The sequence below is a fragment of the Pinus tabuliformis genome, chromosome 7, assembly GCF_031772625.1.
Source record: "Pinus tabuliformis cultivar Carrire ecotype Pingquan chromosome 7, CPIR1, whole genome shotgun sequence".
In the NCBI taxonomy this organism is placed as follows: Eukaryota; Viridiplantae; Streptophyta; class Pinopsida; order Pinales; family Pinaceae; genus Pinus; species Pinus tabuliformis.
The window spans coordinates 457,831,110-457,847,750 of NC_142293.1; positions in this window are offsets into that span (position 1 = coordinate 457,831,110).

Sequence of the window (16,641 nt, forward strand, 5' to 3'; positions counted from 1 at the left end):
GCCATAACAGAAGAAAATCCACAAGTTTTGCTATATTTTCAAATGTCCTTGATATGCCATAAAGCCCTAGCCTATTCCTTCAGACCTTCTTCAAGGGATGCCTACACCCATACATAACCTCGCTTGTCCTTACAGTACAAGAGAACAAAAAATCTCATTACTTCTTTCTAGACTTAGTCCCATAAGGATATCTCACAGACCACGAAAAATACCTTGTTATTGTAGATAAGAAACTATTCAAAACCAAAACCATGGAACTTCATTGCCCACCCATAAAACCTTTATCCCAAAACATAGAAAGATTACCTTATAATTTTTTTCCTCCTTCAAGGTATTCCTGTGCTAAGAAATAGAGGGAGAAAATGGGAAACTGTTGGAGAATGTAACCATATCTGGTATTCATAATTACCTTTGTACTTATGAATGTATATTTTTGTAAAAAGAAGAATTTTTTTATTATTATTTTAAGCATGGGCATCATTCTCATGTTGATTTGTATTCTAGGTCAATCGTCATCTTCATGCTCTTAGGGTTGTCCAAGTCAAAAAGATATTTTTTATAAGTTTAGAAGTCAAGCCCCATTTGGTATTTGATAAGAAAGTGGAAAATTAATTTTTTTTTTTTATTCAAACTGTTTATTTTAGTCCCTACAAGACCAATTCATCCATGCCTTATCAAGTGAGCCTTGTTTGGGGCAATTTAACCTCCTAAGATATGTATATATAAGAGCATCTTGGCATCAATTGGACTATAAATCAAGAAAGTTTGATATCTTGGAAAAGAAGGGGGGAAATAAGCAAAAAAATACAAGCAAATAAGTCAAAGTCAAGGAGAGAGAAATGAAAGTCAAAGGAGAAGAAAATTTTCCCTAAAAAGTCCCACATGTGCGAAATTTTAGATTTTGTGGGAGAGTAAAAAATTGCAGGTCTGTTGGAGGAGGGAAACATTTTGTTGCATGGGCTGAAATCTGAAGTTTGACTATTTTAGGAGGGATTTGACCATTTCTTACTTATGGAGACTTTGAATTTGACTTGTTGGAAGGATACCTTTGTGCGTTTATATCACTAAGAAAGGAACTGATATTCTGCCAATTATTTATGGACAAAACATTGGCATGATGGAATTTTGGGTGTTCATGAGTTACACTATAAAGATGATAAAAAGTCATAATATACTACAAATAAAGTCTGTAAATGATTTCAATGGAAATATAGTTGAGCATTCCTACCTGAGTGTTGTGCAATACACAAAAGATACAATAAGATGAGTTGATGTAGTAGTTGAATATAACAAAAATTCACATAGAACATGAATTTTAAATAAAATAAGAGAATTTGACATAGCTATAGAAAAATTAGGCTTCCCAGATTTATAATTTAGTTTCTGATAATGAATTTAATCCTCTAAAGGAAAACGTATTCCCATAATTTTGTGTTATGAAACCAACTCAAGAAAATATAGAAATGATAGATCAACGCCTTAGAATTCAACCTCTTCGAGGGGGAAACCTCCTTTACATTACATAAATGAACAATTCTTCGATGATTCAAATGAAAAAACCTCCTTTCTATATATAGGAGTCTAAGGAGTCACAATATAATCCAGCTAACCTAACAATAATAATATAAAGCCACAAAAATAACAATAGAGGGATTCTATGGGGCACAAAAATAACAATATGGGGGTAATAGGGGCACAACAATATAAATAAGGGGTATAACTACAATTGTAATGGGGTAATCACTAGTATTATAGGGACCCAACATGCCCCTGTCCTTTAAAAAAGTGTTGTCCTCAACGCTTGAGTAGTTCTGGATACTTCTGCATAAAATTCTCATCCTCCCATGTGGAATCTTCAGCGGATAAGTTCTTCCACTTGATAAGATACTCTGAAATTGATCGATTTCGTAGCTGTCGAGTTCTTGTTTCTGTGACTGCTTCCGGTTCCAATATAATTTTTCCTTCCTCGTCAAGTTCTGGCAATATCGTTTGAATTGGGAGCTTGTCGCCGATAAACTTCTTTAAACATGAAACATGGAAAACTGGGTGCAATCGAGAAGTTGCAGGAAGCTCCAATTTGTATGCCATAGTACCAATCTTTTGCAACACCTTGTACGGACCATAATACTTTGGTGATAATTTATTATCCTTCTTAGCTTGCTTTAGGGACATTTGCTTATATGGTTGTAGCCATAGGAATACCCAATCACCTACCTCAAAACTTCTTTCACTGCGATGTTGATCTGCTTGTTGTTTCATTCTATTTTGTGCCAACACGAGGTTATCCTTTAAGAGTTGGAGGACTTGTTGTTGATGTTCGATATGATGTTCCACTGCCTGAACCTTAGAATTTTCTCTTAAATATGATGTGATGGATGGTGGTTGATACCCATAAAGTGCCATAAATGGGGTCATTTTTGTTGCTGTATGGAAGGAAGTGTTATACCACCATTCAGCCAAAGGCAACCATTTGACCCATTGTGTCTGTTTATCAGATACAAAGCAACGAAGATATCCTTCCAAACATTTGTTTACTATCTCAGTTTGCCCATCAGATTGAGGATGATAAGATGAGCTATGAGCTAACTGAGTACCAAGACAAGAAAATAATTCTGTCCAAAAATTTCCAGTGAAAATGGGATCTCTGTCACTTACAATAATCTTTGGGTTTCCATGTAGCTTTTGAACTGTTTCCATAAATGCAGTAGAAACTGTACTGGCTTTAAATGGATGTGATAATGCACAAAAGTGTGCATACTTGGTAAGTCTGTCAACTACCACCATGATGACACTCTTTCCCTCAGACTTGGGTAAACCTGTGATAAAATCCATTGAAACCTCCTCCCAACGTTGGCTTGGAATGGATAAAGGTTGTAATAGACCCGGTGTCTTAATTGTTTCAACTTTATTTTGTTGGCAAACCAAACATTCTGCCACAAACTTTTGAATATCTGATTTAAGGCCATCCCAAAAAATTCCTTCTTAACCCTGTGGTAAGTTTTTAAAAATCCTGAGTGCCCTCCTAAGGGAGAAGTGTGCAATTCCATAAGAATCTTTTGTTTTAGTGGGAATTCTTACAGAGGTATAAGCGATCTTTGTACCATAACGAATCATTTTGCCAGCTAAATGTATCAGAAGTACTGGAATCTTGTTGTAGCTTTCGAATAAGTGCCCACACTTCTTCGTCATTCTTCCATTCCTCCCTTGCTTCGTTTATCCAATCTGGTTGGATAATAGAAATGGCACACAACAATGCTTCCACATCCTCATCCTTTCTTGAGAGTGCATCTGCCACCACATTTTGCTTCCCTTTTTTGTAGATGATTTCAATGTCATAACCCAACATCTTTGTGACCCACTTTTGTTGCTCTTCAGAGGATAATCTTTGTTCTAAGAAAGTTTTAAGGCTATCATGATCCGTTTTTACCTTGAAGTGTCTTCCCATTAGGTAGGGTTGCCATTTCTTAAGTGCATGGAGTATTGCCAACATTTCCTTCTCATAAATAGCTTTGCTTAAAAACTTTCCCTTGATTGGATGACTTTCAAAAGCAATGGGTCTTTCATCTTGCATTAGAACAGCACCAATTCCATTTCCTGAAGCATCACATTCCACAATAAAGGTTTTTGTGAAGTCCGGTGTAGCTAAGACCGGTGCTTGGCACATTGCTTCTTTAAGATGTTCAAAGGCCTTTGTTGCTTCTGGAGTCCATGAAAATGGATCTTTCTTCAATAATGTTGTTAGAGGTGCTACTATTTTCCCATAATTCTTAACAAACTTGCGATAATACCCTGTCAACCTAAGAAATCCTCGCAGATGCTTTATGGATGTGGGGATTTTCCATTCCTTAATGGCTTTAATTTTGCTAGGGTCTACCTTAACTCCTTCATGAGATACAATATGACCCAGATATTCCACCTCCTGGACTCCAAAGAAACATTTGGATCTTTTTGCATATAATTGTTTCTCCTCCAATAGTTGTAGCACCCTGTCAACATGTTCAACATGATCCTTCCAAGACTTGCTGTAGATTAGTATATCATCAAAAAATACTAACACAAATTTTCTAAGGAATGGTTTGAAAATTGAATTCATCAAACCTTGAAATGTTGAAGGTGCATTGGTAAGGCCAAAAGGCATGACCAAAAATTCATAATGACCCTCATGAGTTCTAAATGCCATTTTCGGAATGTCTTCAATCTTCATTCTGATTTGATGATATCCCGAACGAAGATCCAACTTGGTGAAGTAAATTGATCCATGCAATTCATCCAGTAATTCATCAATGACAGGAATGGGGAACTTATCTTTAATAGTGAGCTTGTTGAGCTCCCTATAATCCGGACACATGCGCCATGATCCATCCTTCTTGTGCACCAATACTACTGGAGCTGAGAAAGAACTTTGACTCAGTTGAATTATACCAGCCTCTAGCATTTCTGCAACCATACGTTCAATTTCACTTTTTTGGACATAGAGATATCTGTACGGCCTGATGTTTGGAGGAACACTTCCTGGAATCAGATGAATAGCATGATCATGATCATGCATAGGTGGGAGACCTTTGGAAGTCTCAAATACCTTGGAATGATTGTCCAGGACTTTTTGGAGATCTGGAGAAATAGATGATTCCAATGTGGAAACATCTAGCGAACATAATTGTGCAATTACACCTCTTTGCTCCTTTTTTAGAAGCTTAGTCATGCCATTAGAGCTGATTATCTTTCCTGGTTTCCCTGCAATACCCCTTAATTCAACTTCCTTTCCTTCCGTATAAAATTTGATGAAAAGTTCTTGAAAATTAAAAGCTATTGTACCCAAAGATTGTAGCCATTGGACTCCTAGTACAACATCAGCACCTCCCATTGGAATGGAAAGCATTGGGCTAGTCAATACATATTCTCCCATGGATAGCTTGATATTATGGCACTTTCCAGAGCAATTTATTGTTCCTCCATTTGCAATCATCACTTGACACTCTGGTGCTGGATATAGGAAGCAATTCAATTCTTTTGCTACCCTACAATGAATAAAATTGTGGGTGCTTCCTGAATCAATCAACACTATTACCTTTTTCTTCTTGATTTGTCCTTCTATCTTGATGGTTTGAGGAGTGGTAATTCCCGCCAATGCATTACAAGATATGGTCGGATTTATTTGTTCTTCATCTAGGCTTTGTTCCTGGAGTATATCCTCTTCTTTTGACCTTTCTTTTTCTTCTTCCTCTTCACAATCTATGTAGAATAATTTCTTCTCAGCACACTTATGACCTTTTGTGTATTTGCTATCACAATTGTAACAAAGCCCTTTTTCTCTTTTTTCTTCCAATTGTTGTGGTGTCAACCTTGTAGGTTGTGGAAGACTAGGGGCAACAACACTTCCGTCTTTATAGTTGTGGGTGGTATGCTTCCTAGTTTCCATAATTTTTCTTTCCATTTTTCTTGCTAACCTGAATGCCTTCTCTAATGAATCAGGTTCCCAAAGGCGAACATCATGTTGGATATTATCCTTTAAAGACCCTATGAACACATCAATCCTATGCTCCTCTGGAATATCCTTTACCCTTATGTTCAATTTTTGGAACTCCTCAATGTGCTCCATTATTGAACCCTTTTGTTTGAGACTTATCAATTGGCTAAAAAAAGTGTTGCTTTTTGTATCCTCATAATGTGCTATCAATTCTTCCGTAAAAATTGCCCAAGTGATAAATTTTTTACGAGAACAAAGCCATTGATACCATACAAACTGATTTGGTTCCAAATATACAGTTTCCATACGTACCTTTTGTGCGTTTTGCACATTATTGAGATCGAAGAATTGCTCCATCTGTAATATCCATGTGGCGGGATCCTTGCCATCAAACTTCCTCATATCGATTTTTGGAATATGGTGGGTCTTCGATCCAACATTAGAGTCTATGAAATCATGATTAACATTTCTTTTGTTCTCATCATGAGTTTCCTTTACTACCCTTTCACCATTAGTGACCCTTTCTTGTAGCAACTTCTTCAATTCTTCCATGTCTGTCTTCAAATCATCCATCTTAGCTTCTACACCTTTCTTTAAACCATCCATCTTAGCTTCTACATCTTTCTTTAAACCGTCCATATTAGATTCTGTTCCTTTTTGTGCAAGTGACACTTGTTGCACTTGGTCTCGTAATTTTGCTATATCATGTTGCATTTCTTCCTCTTCTTCATAAGTCATGCTAGAGCTTTCAGGTTGCTTACTAGGTGTTTGCATTTTCTTTCCTCAGGGCATCAATTATCGATAATAATGCTTTACTATGCCCTTTTAATTCCTTCAAACCAAGCTTACGCAAAAATTAAAAAAAAAAACTACACACCTTTTTACACCTTGTGGAAGCCTGATATTGAATCTCATGTAACTCTGTAATTTTGAATCCTCCAGTTCTGAAATTGTGACCTGTAGTAGCCTTTTGTGTCCTCTTTCCAATGCCACTGGTCTGATCCAAATTGTATTCTCCAAGAAAGAGTTATGTACAATCTCCCGCAGTGACATGATTGTAGACTAGTTCAGTAGAGCGAACTTGTATGAAGTGCCACATGTCATTGTTTCAACCTTTGACTCTAACAAATATATACAAGAAAACTAAAGTCAGTTCTCTTTCTGTACCTTCTTTCTGAATTTCAATCCGATGCCCAGAGAGAAAGTTATGATGATTTTCCCCAGGTCACCTGTTTTGAATGTAATTCAGGAGTCTGCAAATAGACCAACTTCCTCAGATCATATCTCCGCAAATATCACGCGAAAATCTCTGAAATTCGGACCCAAGGTTCAACGTGATTTCTTCTCAAATGGGTTTTTTTTGCAACTTTTGAAACGTTACAGAAACAAAGTTATAGCGAAAATGCCACGATGACCTGTTTGGAGCAGCGAAACCCTAGAATCCAAAGCTCTGATACTAAATGTTATGAAACCAGCTCAAGAAAAGATAGAAAAGATAGATCAACGCCTTAGGATTCAACCTCTTCGAGGGGGCAAGCTCCTTTACATTACATAAATGAACAATTCTTCGATGATTCAAATGACAAAACCTCCTTTCTATATATAGGAGTCTAAGGAGTCACAATATAATCCAGCCGACCTAACAATAATAATATAAAGCCACAAAAATAACAATAGAGGGATTCTATGGGGCACAGAAATAACAATATGGGGGTAATAGGGGAAAAACAATATAAATAAGGGGTATAACTACAATATTAATGGGGTAATCACTAGTATTATAGGGACCCAACATTTTGACTGATCCATATTTTTCGTTTCAGGGATAAATCTATGCCCTCCATTCCATTTGGTAACAAGGGTTCCAGTAACATATCTCCATGATGGAAAATTGGTAAGAAAAGTGTTGTGGATAGAGAGGAGAAACCAGTAAACAAAGAGACAAATGATGATTTCCCCTAGGTTAATTAATAAGTGAAGAAAAAATGAATTCCAAAGTCATTGATTTTGAACCTTATTATGATGTGTATGATGAGAGTGATGGTAAAAATATTAATACGAGGTTTGGTGATGAATATGACAAACATGTCTTGAGATCCCTTGTCCTGGATGACATAATATGCATAGGGAGATGATTGGAGCATGATTAAACATCTCATTGACCAAGATGTTATAAATATTGGTGATATGAAATATGTTTTCTAGAATTAGAAACACATAGAGACACATGTTGTTTCTTTCAAATATGATCATAAAAGTACTGCTACAATAACAATAGAAATTGTCCTTGTAAATTTCAACAACATATATCAACAACATAAAGCATTTTCTATGCAAGAGAACACCCAGAATGCACAAGAAGCAAGGATGTGGAACAATCTTACAATTCAAAGGATTGGTGATTGTTTCATTCCAAAAATAGAAAGAATTTATGTTGAAATCGATGATGGGTTTGATAATAACATCTTTGGTTTCTTGGAATATGAGTTTGGAAAAATTTTAAACATACAAATAGAGGTGCCTTCTTTGTTTCCCCTAGGATTCAAAATGTTGTAAAGATCAAAATGGGGCATCCCTTTCAAGAAAAAATGAAATGAAAATGGACCATCACTTACGAAGAAAAAGGAAATGCAAATGGGCAACCCCATGCCATAAGGGTGATGAAGGTACACAACGAAGATGTGTCTCTTAATTCTTTGAGAACATAGATGTTTCACTATTCAATTATCGGGTGAACTCTAACTTAGAATTCTCCCATAGAAACGAAATTGAAAATGTAAAAGAAAATGAGCATCAAGGTATAAAGTAGACCTCTTCATTGTTAAAGGAATTATAAAGTTGTTGTTGACTATTAAAATAAGTTTTTAAATTTTCTTCGCTATAACACTCCATACATCACAGTTATTAGGATAGCTAGTTGTTGAAGGGTTTTCTACAATGTACTAAGAAAACATGCCATCAGTGACACTAACAAAAGCATACATGGTGTTCCTACTTTCACATTTTCATGAATAAAAATTGAGGATGATGAGTGTACTCCAAAGAAAAGAGGATGTTCCTACTCTAAAGCTATGTGTGAAGTTCATATTGATGAAACAAACACGAAGAAACATAGATAATATTGTTCACATAAACCTTGTAAAGTCAACAAAAGACACACTATTTTGTAGGAAGATGCAAGTCTTTTCTTTGACTCATCAAAAGGAAGCATACATACGCATATCTCTAAATATGAGTCCTTACTATCAGAAGGGTATGTAGGGCTTGTTGGAGAAAATATATGTGGGATCTCAGGAAAATACAAAGTTGAATGAAAATATCTAACAAATTTATAACCTACAAGAAAGAAAACTTCAACATTGCCCTATGATGTATGATAATCTAACACAGGAAAAGGATATTGCATCCTTGAGAGCTTGTAGTGGCTACACTGGATCACATATTTCACTTTATAGATATTTTGGTAAGGATGAGATTTTAGGGTTGTCAGGTGCTCCCAAGAAGAACACTTATCTCCAAGTTGGAGCCAAATGTTATCCAGAATCTTGTCGAGTAACTTTAGGTGGTCTTAAAACTACTTCTTGAAGACAACATTTGTGTTTCTATTTGTCGAACTAGATTTAGATTTGAATCATGTTGAAAGTGTGAGGATACTAAAAAATTTACATGACATACTAAACTCATAAATGAGAAGTTACAAATTCCAAAGGGAGGTTGTGTCTCTCATTATTTGGAAATCTAGCTCAACTGAAGTTTGAGAACCCATCTGATCAAGGCTATCATAAAATGGCAAGGCTATGTTGAAAACACTGTCACACTTGGAAAAACCTATGCCATGAGAGAAAACAACCACATGCAACACCATGCATGCGAAGTCTAGCAAGGAAAATACACATGAAAATCGATATGTTCAAAGAATCTTGTTGTGGCTTCTTGATCCTACCTTCCACGCCTCCTCTTGCCTTCATTTCCCTTCTTTATTCAATGCCCAACTTGAGCAAGAAGCTTGCCAACTAATCCTCAAAATCCATTTTATCAACGAGGCCTCTATTTTCTTCATTTTCCATTATTTTCCTTCAATTTCCTCCTCATACGCAACCTGTGACATTTCACCTTCCTTTTCTCCTAATTTCCATTATTTCCATAAATAAAATGCCAATTAATGCCTCATGCCTTTCCAAAGCCTTTGTCATTCCCTCTTCCAATTTCCTTATGCATAATAACTTAAATGAACACCCAGTAGGATGTTTTTCCCACCATTCATATTGGAATACATGTCCCATCAACCGTGGTCTTATATTTTTACATGGAATTTTCACCAGGATTGTTATAGAATCCTCCACCTTGGGGGAACACCATCCTCATTGTTCACTGAAACCTATAACCAATAAGAATACTGAAAAAAAAAAAAAAAAAAAAAAAAAAAAAAAAAAAAAAAAAACATATTTCCCATGGAGATTTAGAACATAGATCATTGCAGTATTTACAATGACCATCTACTAAAACATGACAAACATACAATTTACTAGAGCTTTCTAACACAACTCAATGCAATATTTACAATAATAATCACATTTACATACATACACATTTGATTCACCCAGAAAATAATCATACTGTCTATTGAGCTTTATAAATCTAGCTCGATACAGTATTTACAATAATACACACATATGCACATATGCACATATGCACATTTTCTCAACCCAAAAATAAAAGGATATGATGCCTACATCCACAACAAGGGAATCCAAAGGCTCACACCTCTACCCTAAAAGTAATACTGGTCAGGATTCACCTCCTTCCTAGGAAGTTCAAAATCCACTGCAAAGTCAAATCCACATCCAATGTCAAGTGCTACAATCCAATGCCACTTGTCTTATTAGTGAACAATTATTGGCTCATTTTTCTAGGGTGCACTCCCAATGTCTATCTGATTCCATCTGGAAATGCTAATGACCAAACCAAATCCATCCTAGAACTTCCCCTCTTTGCTACACAGTCCCTCAGGAGATCCAATCACCCCCTTATGCGTAGTCACACACATTCCAAGTTCCGCTAGCACCCCCATTTCAGGCACTCCATCCCTTGCCAAAGTGTCCTCGTGTTAGAAGGTACAAAATCCAAGGCATATCCTTGCCTTAAAACCATCGTACCAGTCATAGCATGCCCATGGAAATCAATGGACACTATTGGGTACTAGTTTCCCACAATAGCCCTACTCTTGAATTCTTTATCGACATACTTGTGCTTGTTCTAATTTATTTCACTGCTGCTACTAATTCTTGCTATCATTTTCAACCACCCAATCGGGCATGTTCGTGCATTCCTGTACTAGGCACATAATCTCCATTAGATTTAAAGTAAATTGAAATAAATTCACATCAGATCTCATTAGTAGCTCGTCAATAAGGTACAATTGCAATCCTATTTACTTCCTATCACAACAAGTCAAACTAGCATCTTTGACCAAATCATCATGTATAAAAATATCACATCAGGTTAGCTCAAAACACAACCATCATAGATCAAAATCATAAATCACATGTAACCATCATAAACTAGAATCATATATCACATGTAATCATCATAGACTAGAACCATTATTCACGTGAATAATAAAACTAAAATAAAATATTGATACTTATCCTTTAATCAATCCTTAGCTTATACCTTTGTCCTTATTATGTACACACTCCAGATCGGTTTCCACACCCGAAAAAAACCCAATGCCTTCTCCTCAACCATATGCACATACACATACTGTGCATCATACACATACAACTACACACGACATACAATACCATGAAATATTTCCATCTACACCTGACACACAACACATACAGCTACACCCAATATACAACACAACACAATACATGTGCCTACACCCAGTGTACAACACCACACAATAAATACACCTACACCCAATGTAAAACACAATACATACATCTATATCTGATGTACAACACCACACAATACTTGTACCTACACCTGACATACAATGCAATTCAACACAATACATGTACTACACGGAGTACACATGACGAGTACAACATAACAAGTACACATGTCATGATACCACAACTACACAATGCACATACATAGTACCACATGTACACAACACAACGTGTTCGACATTCACATAATACCACATTTATACCAGTACCACATGTACAACATGTACGCAGTAGCACTTGTATACCGCACCACCTACACATTGTGTACATAACATCACATGTACATGGCACCACCTTCACAACATTTACACAATGTCACATGTACATTGCACCATATGTACAACATGTACACAATACCACATGTACATGGTATGACATGCACGACATGTACACGAAACCACATGTACACAACATCACATTCACAACATGTACACAGCACCACCCCCACACAACGCCACTCGTACAACATGTACACAACACCACATGCACACAACAGGACCCGTACAAACATGCACACAACACCATATGTACATAGCACCATATGTACAACATGCACAAAACACCACATGTACATAGCACTGCATAACCAACATGTACAAAGCATCATTTGTACACAACACTACATATACAACATACGCACACCACCATATGCACACAATGCTACATATCCATCATGCGCACAGTCAGATATGTACATAGCACCACATATCCAATCATGTATATAGCACCATCTATACCCAGCACTACATATGCAATATTCACACAACACTATATGTACCACGCTATACATAACATGGAATAAACAAGATGTACACACACTCTATATATACACAACACCACACATGTGTTAGTGCCTAAATCTACCTCAGGCTGAGAAAGGTAGGATCTATGGTAACATCAAACCACGCTTAACTTGGTAGCTAGCCCTACCAGGTCGGGAGAGGGCTCTCTCCTTGTCAATCTCAGAAAAGATGGCCAATAAAAGCTTGAGATGACTGATGTGATGACTAATTTTAGGCTAGGTATGTGTACAGAGGTGCTTGATTGAATTTGATGATGTTTTGTTGGCTCAAATGTGAAAGGAAAATTTGGGCCTGGGGAATGAGGCTCAGTTTTGCAGAGACCTCTATGGGGAAAGGTAGGAAAGTGATTTGGTACTTCAAATTGAGTGATATGGAGAGGTTTTAGAGAGATGAGGATTTGAAAAGGGCATGAAAAACTCAGGGATCCTTTTCAAACAGCTGAAAACATAGATAATTGTTATCACCCCAAGAAACTCTCCTAGGTTGTATCTCGGAGATGTTCGAGAACATTACAAACTCAACCAAAATGTTGGAAATAGGTGGATGAATGGAAGGAATGATGCATATTCAAGCTGGATAACCACTCCTACTATGCATAAACCCAGACATGGATGAACACCCCCAGACTACAAGGCTTTAGACCACCAATTACTCACAGTTTAAGGAATAGGTGAAGATGGAGAATACTGACCACACCAGTAGATGCACAAGACCATGTGATGGCAGGCTGCAACTAGTAAAAATGTCTGTAAATCTATTCCCTAGTGCACAGATAGGATGACAGCTCTCTGGCACTAAAATAACAGAAACCTGCATACACATTCAATGATACATACTAAATTCTAACACAGAGGTGGGATGACAACCCCTCTAATGCTAAACATCAAGAGCACATGAACAAATGCATAACAGGCACAGTGTAGAACAGAATAGAAGTGGAAAGTGAACAATTAACAGCAAACGAAGCTTGTATTAGCTGAAAATGAAGACCAGAAGTTGCAGGTATCACAGTCGTTATAGTCTCCAGAAGTTGAACCTTAGATCAGAATAACATTCATCAATCCCTATTACATCTTGTTTCTGGGTATATATAGTGTTTCATTAAAAAATGCTCTACTATCCTATCCGTGGAGGGGTCATAATGGACCACCATCCACATTAACTATCTAAAATGGGCCTCTGTTATGATCTACTGCTTTCATGAATGAATTTTGACCTTCTTTGGTACTTTGTTGTCCTTCTTAAGCCGGTGGAGTGTAATGTGGAAGACATTCCATAACTGATAAATGCTTAAATTTGCTTGAAGCTTTCCTTTTTCCTTCTCGGCCATGCTTACTTGTTAAATGTAGTTGCTGAGGATTTAATGCACCAGGTACTAGATTCTGGCCTCCTTCCCCCTTCGGGTACACTAGACAGGCTATGGACAAGGGCAGCATGGTGGAAGCATGGTGGATAAAGATCAACCGTTGGATCGCGTGGATCAACGACGGGAAACAGTTTGTAGTGGCTATCGGGAGACGTGAGATTGGGACAAACGAGGGTTTTTGGATCGTGGTCAGGCAGATCCAATGGCGATCGGGAGGCGAAAGCACGCGGGAGATAATGCGCGGGGACGACGGTATTGGTGGCGGGTGGTATTCCCCGCACCGCTTATGGGAGGATGGTGGTATTCATATAGACCTGCGCGATCCCATTCACCGGTTGAGGCGTGGCTGATGGGAGAGGCGGAAAACCACTTTCCCCGCTGGCTAACACGTGTGCAGCTTACAGGCGCGAGACGAGCGATTACCGTTGGATCGGGAGATGGACGATCAAGCGGCAAGAAATAATGCATGCTTTATGTGACTGATGTGACAGGGAAAGCGTTGGATGGTTAGATAATGTTTTTTTGGGGCACACGGTCATATAGGTTTAAAACCTTAGCGCCGAGGGTTTTACAGAGGAGAGGGGCTTACATAGGATTTTGGTAGAAAAACAGAGATGAAGGGGTTAAGGGAGAATAAGGCGAATGAAGGGAAAGTGAGGAAACAAACTGATGTGAGCCTCCTTCAAGCACAAAACACACGACCAAGCTGCCATTGAGCCTTAACAGTTGAATTAAATATCGGAGCTAACACTGGCTCCTTGTGGGAATGAGATCCTGCCTGTGAGGTCTCAAGAACCTATAGATCAATGCCTTAACTAGATGAAAACAAATTAGGGAAAATTCCTAGTGTTCCATTGGGCATGGAGTCTGACTGAACCTACACTAAAACCGATACAGCAAAATATTTACAACTTTTAAGGCCAAAGACCTTAAACAACATAATTTTTTTAAAAATGCCCATTGACTGGGCCATCAAAAACTACTTCTCCTCCCATACTTTTCAGTATGAAGGTGTTGTTCCCTTGAATCTGAGAAATGATGAAAGGCCCTGTCCAGAAAGCATCAAACTTCCCATGATTGCCTTTCTTCTCTTTCAATGCATCCCATTTCAGAAATAGATCTCCAACCTGAAAATTGTCTGTCTTTGTCTTCCTATCAAAAGCATCCTTGATCTTTTTCTAATGTGCTGCAGCCTTTTCAACTAGTTGTTCCCTAATCTGATGTACCTCTGCCAAATCAGTAATCCTTTTTGTCATGTCTTCTTCTTCATTCTGTGTTGTTTGAAGGAATTTTGCCACAGGGAGAGTTAACTGAAATGGGAATACAGGTTTAGTACCATATACTAGCTTGAAAGGAGAATTGCCTGTTGATCTTTTAATGGTCACTTTGTCAGCCCACAGTGCATACTTGAGCTTAGAATCCCAATTCTTTTCATTGTCTTCTAACAGCTTCTTAATTATCCTTATTAGGCTTTTATTAGAGGATTCTGCTAGACCATTTCCTTGAGGATAATATGAGGTGGAATGAACCAGTTTAATACCCATTGAATCACACATTTCCACCAATTCTTTTGCCCTGAAGGCTGCTGCATTATCTGTGACTAATTTGTGTGGACAACCAAACCTGGTAAAGATATTTTTAATTAAAAACTTCATGACCACCTTATGATCAACCTTCCTAGTAGGGATTGCTTCAATCCACTTAGTAAAATAATCAGTGGCTACTAATATCCATCTGTGCTGGCCACTGGAATGTGGATTGATCTCTCCAATGAAATCTAAGCCCCACTGCTGAAAAAGTCCTTTTGCATGTATTGGTTTTAAGGGCAGGGACTTCAACTGTTGTTTTCCTTCAAATATTTGGCAGCTATCACAAGATTTAACAAAAGAAAATACATCAAAAAATAGGAAGGGCCAGTAATATCCAGCTCTGAGGATTTTATGGGCAGTGGTTTTCCAATAATGGTGCCCTCCACACATGCTGGAATGAAACTACTGCATGACTTCTATTGACTGTTCTTTGTCCAGACACCTCAAAAGAATTACAGATGGATCCTTCCAATAGAGCACATTCTCATTAATGCAATCTTTAGCTTCCCTAAGCTTAATAGTTCTCGCTTGACTTGTGCTTGAGCCTAGAGGGATTTCTAACGTCAGCAAGAATCTAACTATTTCAGAATACCAATCACAAGAAGCTAGATTTCCAGCCATTGATTGCTTTCTCTCTGGTTCAGTTGCTTCCCTTTCTTCTATTTGACCATTTTCTGCAATTGTGCACAGGAAATCAATATCCAATGATCTGCAATTTTCTTCAGCTAACAACCTGGGAAGACCCTGACCTCTGACAAGCTTGGTGCACTTCAGTTCTATATTAAATTCAATTAGCTTTGCAATCCATTTAGCCCTTCTTCCATCAGCATCAGGTTGTGTTAAGACATCTTTTATTGTAGCAGAGGGTACGTATGCAATTATCTTGGAATGTAGAATGTAAACTCTGAAAGCTTTCAAGGATTTGATAAGAGCATATGCTTGTTTTTCAATAATGTCATACCTCAGTTCAACATCCCTTAAGTTTTTGCTGAAAAATGCCACTGGATGCTCTGAACCTTCTTCATCTGCTTGCAATAAAACTGTTGCAATGGTGTCTTTAGAGGCAAATGAGGATACATGGAACTCCTTGCTGCAATCCAGACTTATTAAAGTGGGAGCCTCCATAATAGCTTTTTTAGTGGACTCAAATGATTTTCTTACTGCATCAGTCCATCTTACCTCTGACCCCTTCTTCAACATGGAGGTAATATGCTTCACCAGTTCTACAAAATTTGGTATAAACCTCCTCACAAAATTAATCTTGCCCAGAAAGGACTGGATATCTTTCTTTGATCTTGGGACAGACAAAGTCTGTATTGCTTTTACTCTTTCTGGGTCAATTCGGACACCTACAGCAGAAACAATATGTCCTAACAACTTGCCTTCTTCTAAAGCAAACTGTGACTTTTTTGGATTGACTAAAATCCCAAACCTTCTGCATTTCAGGAACACCTTCTTT